The following is a 12,967-nucleotide window of genomic DNA, read 5'->3' as shown; positions in this document are numbered from 1 at the left end:
ATCATTAGCATTTTTTTTTTGCATTTGAAGTCTATTTTAACTCTTTTAGCATCACTGTTAGTATCGTGACTGTCAATATTTACGCGTTTCAGGTAGTGTTCTGCTTTTACGTTCAAACGGCTCTAGGCACTATGGGACTTAACATCGGAGGTCATCAGTCCCCTAGACTTAGAACTACTTAAACCTAAGGACGTCACACACATCCATGCCCCAGGCAAGATTCGAACCTGCGACCGTAGCAGCAGCGCGGTTCCGGGCTGAAGCGCCTAGAACCGCACGGCCACAGTGGCCGGCTCTGCTTTTACGGAATGACGAAATTTTGCCTTGTTTGGATGACGTGACGTGGCCTATGTGATTTGCAGGGGGAGGGGGTGTGGGGAGGATTCCCCCCCCCCCTCCCGCCTCCCTCTGTACCAAACCATCCCATTCCCTGCTTATAAATTACACATCCCCAACAAGAATGTTTACTTCTCGCTCAATGGGTATGTAAAACTTCATTTTAATTTTGTGGAGCCGTTTATCGGAAAAAAAGAAAAAAAAATGGTTCAAATGGCTCTGAGCACTATGGGACTTAACATCTGAGGTCATCAGTCCCCTAGAACTTAGAACTATTTAAACCTAACTAACCTAATGACATCACACACATCCATGCCCGAGGCAGGATTCGAACCTGCGGCCGTAGCCGGTTGCGCGGTTCCGAACTGAAGCGCCTAGAACCGCTCGGTAAAAAAAAAGGCAAGCAGTTATTAGGCTTGGCACTGACTGATGGAGTTGCTGGATGTTCTCGTGAGGCATATCGTGCCAAATTCTGTCTAACTGAGGGTTAGATCTTAAAAAAAAATCCTCAGCTGATTGCAGGGTCCGGCACATAATGCTCCAAACGTTCTCAACTGGGAATAGATGTTGCTATCTTGCTGGCCAAGGTAGGGTGCGGCAAGAACGAAGACAAGCAGTAGAAACTTTCCCCGTGCCCGGGTGGTCATTATCTTGAGGAGCAACAAAGCGAGGTGTAAAGTACCGCCGACGTACCGCTGTGCTGTGAGGATGCTGCGGATGTCAACTAAAGGAGTCCTGCTCTGAAACGAAATGGCTGTAGGCCCACGCGGGCGACAATTTGGCTGGTGTGCCATCGCTGTCCGGGGCGTCTCCAAACACGTCCTCGCTCGCCGTCGGAGCTCAGTTCGAAGCGGGACTCACACTGAAGACAATTCTACTCAAGTCAATGAGATTCCAGGTGAAACACGTGTGTGGAGGCGCCTCTGACAGTGGTGCGTACCTACCTGATTGTCGCCGACAACCAGGAGTGATGGTCTGGGACGCCATTTCGTTTCAGAGCAGGACTCCTTTAGTTGACATCCGCAGTGCCCTTACAGAAGAGCGGTACGTCGACTATTTTATACACCCGTTTGTTGCTCTTCATGGCAAGCTGTCTGGAGCTTACATTTCAACAAGATAATGCCCGCCTGCACACGGCGAGTGTTTCTACTATTTGTCCTTGCCCTTCCCAAACCATACCTCGGCCAGCAAGGTCTTTCCGTAATCGAGAACGCTTGGATGATGATGATGATGATGACGACGATGTTTGATTTGTGGGGCGCTCAACTGTGCGGTTATCAGCGCCCGTACAAAGTCCAAACCTTTGCTCAGTCCAATCTCGCCACTTTCATGAACGATGATGAAATGATGAGGACAACACAAACACCCAGTCATCTCGAGGCAGGTGAAAATCCCAAAACCCGCCGGGAATTGAACCCGGGACCTCGTGCTCGGGAAGCGAGAACGCGACCGCGAGACTACGAGCTGCGGACGAGAACGCTTGGAGCATTACTGACAGGACTCTCCAACCATCTCGTGGTTTTTACGATCTAACGCGCCATTTGGATAGACTCTGGTACGATATCGGTCAGGAAAAAAAAAAGAAAAAGAAATAGCGCCGTCCAATGATTAAGTGGTGGAGTATCGAGCGGTACTTCGTTTTCTGGTTTTAAAGTGCAACAACGCTGCAAGAATCCATTATGAGTTGGCGGACGTATAATGAAGCAATGCACCATTGTATCACATAGTGATTATGTGACGCAGAACACCACGCAGTTCCAATGTGGTCCAGGAAGTTTAAATAACGAAGTGACAGACCATCTTTTTGTGAAGAAGCGGGAATCGCAAGATAAGTGTAGCCCACTGAGCTCGGTGAGCGGCTTATCAGAGTCGAAGCTATAGTGGAAAAAGTGGAAAATCCATTCTGAGCTTGGTAAAGGCCGCCATCCTCTGGATTCTACACCTGTTCACAACCATTCAAAAAGCCTTCTGAACAGAGGCAGCAGTGGACATGTTGGAGCTGTGTCTCGCCAAACCAATCAAGTTGACGTCTTCAGCCTCCTAATCATCATGGAAGAGTGCCCCGAGACAATTAAGTTTTTAACTGGTTTGATGCGGCCCGCCACGAACCTCTTTGTCTCAGAGTGGCACTTGCAACGTACGCTCTCAATTATTTGCTGGATGTATTCAAATCGCTTTATTGTTCTACAGGTTTCACCCTCTCCAGCTCCCTCTAGTACCATGGAAGTTATTCCGTGATGTCTTAACAAATGTCTTACCATCCGGTCCCTTCTGCCTGTCGGTTTCCATACATTCCTTTACTCGCCGATTCTCTGGAGAACCACCTCATTGCGTACCTTACCAGTCCACCTAATTTTCAACATTCTACATCTTAAATGCTTCGATTCTCTTCCGGTTTTCCTACAGTCGGTACCTCATTATTATACAATGCTGTGCTCCAAACGCACATTATCAGAAATTTCTTTCTCAAATTAAGACGTATGTTTGATATTAACCGACTTCTCTTCGCCAGGAAAGCCCTTTATTACAGTGTTAGTCTAAGTTGTCCTTGCTCCATCCATCTTGGGTTATTTTGCTGCCTATGTAACGGAATTCCTTGACTTCGTCTGCTTCGTGATCCGCAATTCTGAAGTTAAGTTTCTCGCTGTTCTCATTTCTGCTTCTTCTCATTACTTTCGTCTTTCTTCAGTTTACTCTCAATTCATGTTCTGTACTCATTAGACTATTCATTACATTCAACACATCCTGTAGTTCTTCACTTTCATTGGGGACAGCAATATCAGCGAATTTTATGACATCTCCTTTCACCTTGAATTTTAAGCCTACTCTTGAACCTTTCTTTTATTTCCCTTTCTTCGATGTATAGATTGAACAGTAGGGGCGAAAGTCTACATCCCTGCCTCGCACCCTTTTTAATCCGAGAACTTTGTTCTTGATCTTCCAGTCCAGTTACTATGATGGCGAATAAAGGCGGAGACCTAACCATCATTAGGCAAGCTGGTGATGTTTTTTGGGGCTGCCACGCTGTGGTGCTAACAGATAATGTTCGTAGGGGGCAAACCGTCACTTGTGCATCCTACCCGAATCTCCTGATGAGGTTACGGAAGGCCTTTCAAGGCCAAGTGTTGTGGGAAGCTGTCCAAAGAGGTGCTGAGAATTTTTCCGGGTTGTATGGCCGTGGAACTCTGAGTCTCAGCACAACCAGGAGCACCTCCGAAGATGTCTAACGTAGCCTTGGACGAAACGTCAGGGATTGAAGAGTTCCACGGACCACGGCCATACAACCCGGAAAAATTCTCAGCAGCTGAAACACCCGGTCGTGAAAGCCTTCATTGTACGTCCAAATAGTTGTTTTACTCCACAGTGGCGCCTCAGTTCATTCAATACAGGGCACTGTCACAAGGGTTGCCAAAATTCTCTTCAACAAAATCGTGATAAATGCATATTAACAGTTGAATAAAGTGCGCTATCGATGAAATAAGCAACGCTAATATTTTTGGCACAGTTTTAATAAGAATATAAAAAAATGGTTCAAATGGCTCTGAGCACTGTGGGACTTAACTGCTGTGGTCATCAGTCCCCTAGAACTTAGTACTTAAATCTAACTAATCTAAGGACATCACAAACACCCATGCCCGAGGCAGGATTCGAACCTACGACGGCAGTGGTCGCGCTGTTCCAGACTGTAGCGTCTAGAACCGCTCGGCCACTCCGGCGAATTTAATGGATTTCTACAGATTTTTCTTCTGAAAAAAATGGAACTCTGAACATGATGCTTTCCATTATTCCAATTAAAAAGGAAGCCATAACACCGGTAGCACGTAGAAAGAGGCGATAATTTGATATTTTACTTACTTCATCGATACGGTAAAACCTAATTATTATTTTTTTCGCCTCTACCATTTAAATTAATCTACGTCTGAAATATAGGGCTGACGTTTAAATTTTATTTCCTTGATGTCTGTGCAAATAGATTACTTTTTAAAAATCCGGAACTTTCATTCAGCCGGGCAGGACATTATTTACACCATTCAAAACTAGCCCAATTCGGGTTTTCCAGGACGTACGGCAACCCTAACAGTCACTCATGCTGATTCTGTGAGCTGTCAAAATGACGACGAGGCGATGTTCGAGATGTAACATTTCCTAAACAAACAACATTGAGAAATATATGTCACGTTGAAAGGTGTAGGTGTAGAGACGGACTACCACCAAAACTAATAGTCGCAATTTGATTTTTTAGATGTAATTATTAAACCTTTATGACCAACCCCGGCTAGAGTTATTGGCGATGCCCTGATGTCAGTTTATTACGAATGTTTGTATGACTCCACTACTTGATTTGGTGGTACCCGAACGCGATTCAATACGCCACACGATATGAATATTAATGCGTGGCGATATAACTCCAAAAGTGAGCAAAACAAACGATCGGAACAAAATAGACGTCCCTGTTCCGACCGTCGACCGTGTTTGCGTCAGCGGCAGCGGGCGGCACATGTGTGCACAGCAAGCCGTGTGCTATCGCTCGTTACTCGCTTTGTTTATCGACGCTACTTGTATCGAAAGCGGAGCCTTAGGCGCTCATCGTTTATTCCATGAATACGCTATAAGCGGCCGCAGTTCAGCCCGCCCTGCCGAGAGCCCTACTGCCGAATGCTAAGTTCCAACGACCCGCGCTGCGCAGCTCCCTTTCCACATCTGCCACACTCTCAAGTGGAGCCAGATAGTTATGTTTTCTTACAGTTTTCCACAGTCTTACTTCTCTTCCCAAGCGCGTAAGCATTAGCTGTTATAGTGTCCCCAGCGAAATAATAATAATAATAAAGGACTTAAAAGACAGTATTTATAAAGGAGTATTTATAAGTTTCGAAGGCAAAGAAATATAACAAAATGATCTAAAGAGACGACAAGATACGCTCTTTTGATAATTTTTTAGTCGTCTTCACTTCTTCTCTTGTCTAGATTGCGTGTAGACGGACATCTTGCGTGTGCTGGCAAATGTAAGCATATTTGTTCGAATTAAGCAGATAATATATTGATTTAATATCATTGTTCACTTTTAATTTGTAAGAGGTGATCCCGATTTCATGTCCGCCTTTCTTTGAATTAACCTGCACTCGAGTAATTAACAATTCAACAATCGCAGCAGCCAATGCAGCCAACGACGCCATTACGTGGCGATATTAACTTATGATATTTTTCTCCACAGCCGCCCGACGCTGCTGAAAATACGTAGCTTTAAGATTCTTATTTTCAGTACAACAGCCGAGAGCCAGAGCCAGGACTCCGACTACGATGCAATGGTTAACGGAGGTAAGAAGGAATCTCTCGCGTGTGTGTGGGCCGCTATCGTAGTTTATAACTAAAGATTTTTTGCTTTAAAGTGAACTGACTAGCTGAGGAAATTAATATGAAAAGTTTATTCCAATGTTCAGCTTATATGCTCATGTTTTAAGATTCAGCGAGTCTAACATTCATTAACGTAACAAATAATTTAAGATTAATATTGTTGAAAAGGAAAACTTCACAAAAGCATTTAATCGTAAATCAAAATTGAATGAGATATTTTTATTAAGGCCCACGACGTAAGTCGGCAACAATCAAAAATAATAATAATAATAATAATATATTAAATTACGACGGCCGACGTACGCGAGACTGTCTCCATACTATTTGCAGACTAGGCATCGTTGAACGTTTATTTGTATACGTAGAACGAAAAATGGTGCTATTGTCTTACGATTGTACAAACAAGGTGAGTATGTCCTGGGCAGAGTTAGGGATGTAAAAGAAGGGAACTAGCTTTCCTACTTATCTGACAACTTCAGAGACACTTCAGTCAAAACATCTTGTCATATTCGCGCTTTTTTACTTCTTAATGTTCGTACTCTTGTCATATGCCGTGTTTCTTGACTTCCGCAAGGCGTTCGGTACAGTTCCCCACAGTCGTTTAATGAACAAAGTAAGAGCATAAGGACTATCAGACCAATTGTGCGATTGGATTGAAGAGTTCCTAGATAACAGAACGCAGCATGTCATTCTCAATGGAGAGAAGTCTTCCGAAGTAAGAGTGATTTCAGGTGTGCCGCAGGGGAGTGTTGTAGGACCGTTGCTATTCACAATATACATAAATGACCTTGTGGATGACATTGGAAGTTCACTGAGGCTTTTTGCGGATTGTGCTGTGGTATATCGAGAGGTTGTAACAATGGAAATTTGTACTGAAATGCAAGAGCATCTGTAGCGAATTGACGGATGGTGCAGGGAATGGCAATTGAATCTCAATGTAGACAAGTGTAATGTGCTGCAAATACATAGAAAGAAATATCCCTTATCATTTAGCTACAATATAGCAGGTCAGCAACTGGAAGCAGTTAATTCTATAAATTATCTGGGAGTAGGTATTAGGAGTGATTTAAAATGGAAATACCATATAAAGTTGATCGTCGGTAAAGCAGATGACAGAATGAGATTCATCGGAAGAATCCTAAGGAAATGCAATCCGAAAACAAAGGAAGTAGGTTACAGTACTCTTGTTCGCCCACTGCTTGAATACTGCTCAGCAGTGAGGGATCCTTACCAGATAGGGATGATAGAAGAGAGGGAGAATATCCAACGGAGAGCAGCGCGCTACGTTACAGGATCATTTAGTAATTGCGAAAGCGTTACGGAGATGATAGATAAACTCCAGTGGAAGACTCTTTAGGAGAGACGCCCAGTAGCTCGGTACGGGCTTTTGTTGAAGTTTCGAGAACATACCTTTACCGAGGAGTCAAGCAGTATATTTCTCCCTCCTACGTATATCTCACGAAGAGACCATGAGGATAAAATCAGAGAGTTCAGAGCCCACACAGAGGCATACCGACAATCCTCCTTTCCACAGACAATACGAGACGGGAATAGAAGGGAGAACCGATAGAGGTACTCAAGGTACCCTCCGCCACACACCGTCAGGAGTATGGATGTAGATGTAGATATGATAAAATGCATAGTGTCAAGTGAAGTAACATGATACATGATGTCATTTAATACAACATGACACATACCATGATGTCACTCAACATGGCATTTGCCACGTCGCGCAATATGAAACAACGTGTCATTAAAGTTTAGGATGCATGCATCCCCACTCCCCACTCTGGGACACTTCCAATTATAGATGCACCCCCTCCCCCTATATAAACACAGAAATTTGTATCTATTTGTTCTTACATCCTTCACCATAATTGGAACAGGGTTTGGGTTTGGGGGAGAAGTGGTCCCCACGGGAAAAAAATATCAACCATCCAACCTAGAAACAAAAAAAAAAAGTTTTAATTTCCCTCACCATCCCCCCCACCTCCCCTCAGGAACAAATCCACCCTCAGAAAACTTTTTCATTTTTTACATGTATTCTCTTCAGCCATGTAATGTTATACTGTATACTGTTGAGCATGGCTGCCTAGTCTTCTGGGTTATGGGCACAGGACCAGGAATTTTAGCCTGTAAATTGCATGATGCGGATGTGCCAAGACCTTGCAGCTAAGAGAGCTCACTGCGCTGGTGAAGTAGGCGTTATTCGTAAAAAAAAAAAAAAAAAAAAAAAAATCGCAAATATTTGAAGATGTCTTGATTTAAATGTATTTGAAGCTGCCAACTAGTAGAAAAGCTAATTCTGTTCTCTCACATCCGTAACTCCGTCCAGGACATATTCGCCCTTTTTGTGCTGATAGGAGCGTCATTCTGGTTCCCAACTTTCGCTCTGCCGTAATTGTCACATTAAGACCGCCATAGCTTGGCAACAGATGTAGATTTTTCTTGGCTCGGGAGACGGCTGACCCAGTATAGGGTTTTTTTAAATTGTCTTTCGAACCATGTTGCTTATATCGTGGCAACGATAAAGCTTTCATAAAACAACAGGACAGCCATTAATTACATGTATTTGTCTACCTTCTTACAAAATTTGAACCGAAACGCACAAGTTTGAAACACAGAAAAGGCGTGTGTAAAAAAACTCACAAAAGCATTTTATGAACGTAAAATCCGAATGGAGCAGGATTTTAGAGAGCGAGTTTTCTGTTTTATCGTAAGAATTTATTTTTTATTTATGTGATTTACTTAAAACGGTTTCCGCGCATTCAATCCACTGAACGAATTTTACGTGCTGCATTTAGATCGATTTTAAACAATTGTATTTCGACAACGATTGAAGATTACTGGATAAAAAAAGTTCCGTATTGACTTTGTCCATTTATCTACCTTCGTACGAAGTATGAACCGAGTCATACAAATGTAACATATATAAATGGCGTTATCAAAAACCACCCAGGAAAAAGCGTTTTTTGGAATTTTGCACGTAAAATCTTAACTGTACACAAAAAAATGATGCCATTAGCTTAGCTTCAATTTTAGCCCAATTAAAATCTTTTGGATAAGGAATTAATCTATTTGCACAAATTGCCTGGGCACAGCTCCGGTTCATCGTTCAGAACTTGCTTACTGTACTGTAACACAGCTGCAGTAAGTCAGATGTTCGAATGGCTATACAAATGGCCACTGATTCGGACTAAACCGAAAACTTTTTACTTTATGTTCCTAGCTCAAATACTAACCGAGGACCAAAACACTACTACTCCTCCTCCCCCCCCCCCCTCTCTCAACCGCGATTCTGCACATTCATATCTGTTAACGATTATATTTGTAGCAGAATCATCGGTTTAATTATCCTGCGTTTATTCTCCGGTTAGGCGTTATTACCTGTTCTTGCAACGCGTTTTCAGCTCTTTTCTGAGAACAGAACTCAAGCGGTTACTAACCCGGGACTGTACAACTGGCCCTTAGTAGTGTAGGAATCTGGCAAAAATTTTCTGCCAGAATTTCATTTTTTTGGATAAACCGAGAAGATAATATGTAATCTTTCTTACCTGTTGTTGCTGTTAGTCGTTAATTTTCACTATGGTAGTCTGAATCTATAGATTTCGCTAATCATAACAAAGATTATCATTCGCACACCCAATAAAACACACAAACAGCGATTGGCATTCATCCGTTCGGGTTTATTCGGTTCAGATCATATATCCCCGTCCCCTTTTGTCTGATGGAAAGTTTTTCATTTCTACACTCCTGGAAATTGAAATAAGAACACCGTGAATTCATTGTCCCAGGAAGGGGAAACTTTATTGACACATTCCTGGGGTCAGATACATCACATCATCACACTGACAGAACCACAGGCACATAGACACAGGCAACAGAGCATGCACAATGTCGGCACTAGTACAGTGTATATCCACCTTTCGCAGCAATGCAGGCTGCTATTCTCCCATGGAGACGATCGTAGAGATGCTGGATGTAGTCCTGTGGAACGGCTTGCCAGGCCATTTCCACCTGGCGCCTCAGTTGGACCAGCGTTCGTGCTGGACGTGCAGACCGCGTGAGACGACGCTTCATCCAGTACCAAACATGCTCAATGGGGGACAGATCCGGAGATCTTGCTGGCCAGGGTAGTTGACTTACACCTTCTAGAGCACGTTGGGTGGCACGGGATACATGCGGACGTGCATTGTCCTGTTGGAACAGCAAGTTCCCTTGCCGGTCTAGGAATGGTAGAACGATGGGTTCGATGACGGTTTGGATGTACCGTGCACTATTCAGTGTCCCCTCGACGATCACCAGTGGTGTACGGCCAGTGTAGGAGATCGCTCCCCACACCATGATGCCGGGTGTTGGCCCTGTGTGCCTCGGTCGTATGCAGTCCTGATTGTGGCGCTCACCTGCACGGCGCCAAACACGCATACGACCATCATTGGCACCAAGGCAGAAGCGACTCTCATCGCTGAAGACGACACGTCTCCATTCGTCCCTCCATTCACGCCTGTCGCGACACCACTGGAGGCGTGCTGCACGATGTTGGGGCGTGAGCGGAAGACGGCCTAACGGTGTGCGGGACCGTAGCCCAGCTTCATGGAGACGGTTGCGAATGGTCCTCGCCGATAGCCCAGGAGCAACAGTGTCCCTAATTTGCTGGGAAGTGGCGGTGCGGTCCCCTACGGCACTGCGTAGGATCCTACGGTCTTGGCGTGCATCCGTGCGTCGCTGCGGTCCGGTCCCAGGTCGACGGGCACGTGCACCTTCCGCCGACCACTGGCGACAACATCGATGTACTGTGGAGACCTCACGCCCCACGTGTTGAGCAATTCGGCGGTACGTCCACCCGGCCTCCCGCATGCCCACTATACGCCCTCGTTCAAAGTCCGTCAACTGCACATACGGTTCACGTCCACGCTGTCGCGGCATGCTACCAGTGTTAAAGACTGCGATGGAGCTCCGTATGCCACGGCAAACTGGCTGACACTGACGGCGGCGGTGCACAAATGCTGCGCAGCTAGCGCCATTCGACGGCCAACACCGCGGTTCCTGGTGTGTCCGCTGTGCCGTGCGTGTGATCATTGCTTGTACACCCCTCTCGCAGTGTCCGGAGCAAGTATGGTGGGTCTGACACACCGGTGTCAATGTGTTCTTTTTTCCATTTCCAGGAGTGTATATGCGACGGGCATTCCCCTGAGAGAGACATCACGTATACTATGCAAGCATTTAAAAATCAGCTCATGATTCGTTCAGAACTCAACTTAGAATGTGTTCAAAAACCAACAGGGATGCGCTTCAGCCGGCCGGAGTGGCCGAGCGGTTCTAGGCGCTACGGTCTGGAACCGCGCGACCGCTACGGTCGTAGGTTCGAATCCTGCTTTGGTCATGGATGTGTGTGATGTCCTTAGGTTAGTTAGGTTTAAGTAGTTCTAAGTTCTAGGGGACTGATGACCTCAGCAGTTAAGACCGATAGTGCTCAGAGCCATTTGAACCATTTGATGCGTTTCAAAATCATATGAACAATCGATAGACCATGTGCCCTGGGTGCTAGGCGCTTTGTGAAACAAAGATTTTTCTTCAAGAATATGAATTTACCCCCCCCCCCCCCCCCTGAAATTGTCGCCCGGGGCAGATACCGCGCTCTGCCCCCACCCTCCCCCTACATAGATCCGTGCCTGATGGAACGCCTTTGTTCTATGGTGCGAACAAAGTGTGGAGCCGCCATCTTTACCCCGCAACAGCGCAAATAGGACTGATGTCATAACGCTGCTACCTAGAACAAGAGTTGTGATGTAGTGGATTGGCGAACACACAAAGCCTTACAGCCAACCTAAACACAATCAGAGCAGAACTTCAGCTATTTATTGACTTACCGTCGCAAATAACTGTAACGTATTGCACATAATTGGCGAAGAGATTCACTACTGTACGATTACACTATTGACGACAAATTACTAGGAACATTAGCTACCGTAAAATACTGGGAGTAACCATGCAGAGCGACCTAAAATGGAATGACTACATCAAACTAATAGCAGCAAAATCAGATGTCAGGCTGAGTTACATGGGAAGAATCACAAGGAAATTAATTCAGCTACAATGTAAGTGGCTTACAAGGCGCTTGTTCGACCAGTTCCAGAGTATTTTTCGCCAGTCTCATAGCGTTATTAAGTAGGATCAAAAGGAGAGGCAGAAGATCCAACGAAGAGTGGCGCGTATCATAACGAAAGCGTTTAATCGGCACGAGAGCATTCCAAATCCTTTGGAATGCTACAACGAACTCCAGCGTCAGACACTGCGGGAGGGTCATTTTACTTCACGGAGAGGTTTACTATTGAAATTCCGAGAGCGTACGTTCCGGTAAGAGCTGGACAACATACTCTTATTTCTTGTTACGACTACATCTCTCCAATTAACCACAACGAGAAAATCCGAGAAATTTGAGCCAATACGACAATCGTTCTTCCCATGCGCCATTCGCAATTGGAACGGGGAAGAGGGGAACAGATACGGTACCAGAAGTTCCTTCCGACACACACCATCACATGGCTTGCGGAGTACTGATGTAGAGGTAATCTGTTCATAAGATACTCTCCTTCCGCAAGTCTCATTCTTTCACATGCCAGAATCTGACCACTGTTAGGTGCAATGACAAGGCAAGTCTAGGGCATAATGTGATTCTTGTTACAAGCAGCCGATGTCCACTAGTTAATTCTCTATGGTACTCTGAACTGATCGATGAACAAGTCTCATTCCTGCATCATATTATCGAACAATTTAGAACGATGCAATGGTAATAAAACCTTATCATTAAAACCTTATTTTCGGCCAAAAGTGGACAGACTTGGTTATTGCACAATGCTTTCATATACAGATGTGGTCATTTGGTGCTGTGCCGAAGCGAGTATGTATACTACTAAACTTCTATTTCACACAGTTACTGATCGAACTTAAAAATTTGAAATTCTGTCATAATCTGCTCCTTACGAACTATAATCTTACACGACTCTCAACTGTTTTCGAGAAAACGGACCTGCTTATATAATTTATATGGTCGGTACTATTCAGGAAGTCCGCAGACGAACGAGTAAACGCTTAATATTGTAAGCTGTACTGTTTTTGATTGAGTCTCACACAAACTTTTCAAGACGGAGAAGGGGTCCCAAAATGCAGTATTAAGGTAATTCCTCCAAAGTGTATTCCGCTGTTGGAGCCTTGCAACATTTATTTTTATGGACAGGTAAGAGCCTTATAAAACCATTACAAAATCACTCTTACATCA

At 44.6% G+C, this 12,967-nt stretch overlaps 1 protein-coding gene across 1 annotated transcript in view; it reads right to left on the bottom strand.

The window, feature by feature from the left end:
• Nucleotides 1-12,967, bottom strand: part of LOC124619856 (dipeptidase 1-like) — a 539,272-nt gene that overhangs the window by 115,571 nt on the left and 410,734 nt on the right. The gene's annotated exons all lie outside the window — the stretch shown is intronic.

This window comes from Schistocerca americana, chromosome 6, assembly GCF_021461395.2.
Source record: "Schistocerca americana isolate TAMUIC-IGC-003095 chromosome 6, iqSchAmer2.1, whole genome shotgun sequence".
NCBI lineage: Eukaryota > Metazoa > Arthropoda > Insecta > Orthoptera > Acrididae > Schistocerca > Schistocerca americana.
The sequence above is the reverse complement of the archived record's forward strand: the minus strand, read 5'-3'. Positions and strand labels throughout refer to the sequence as shown.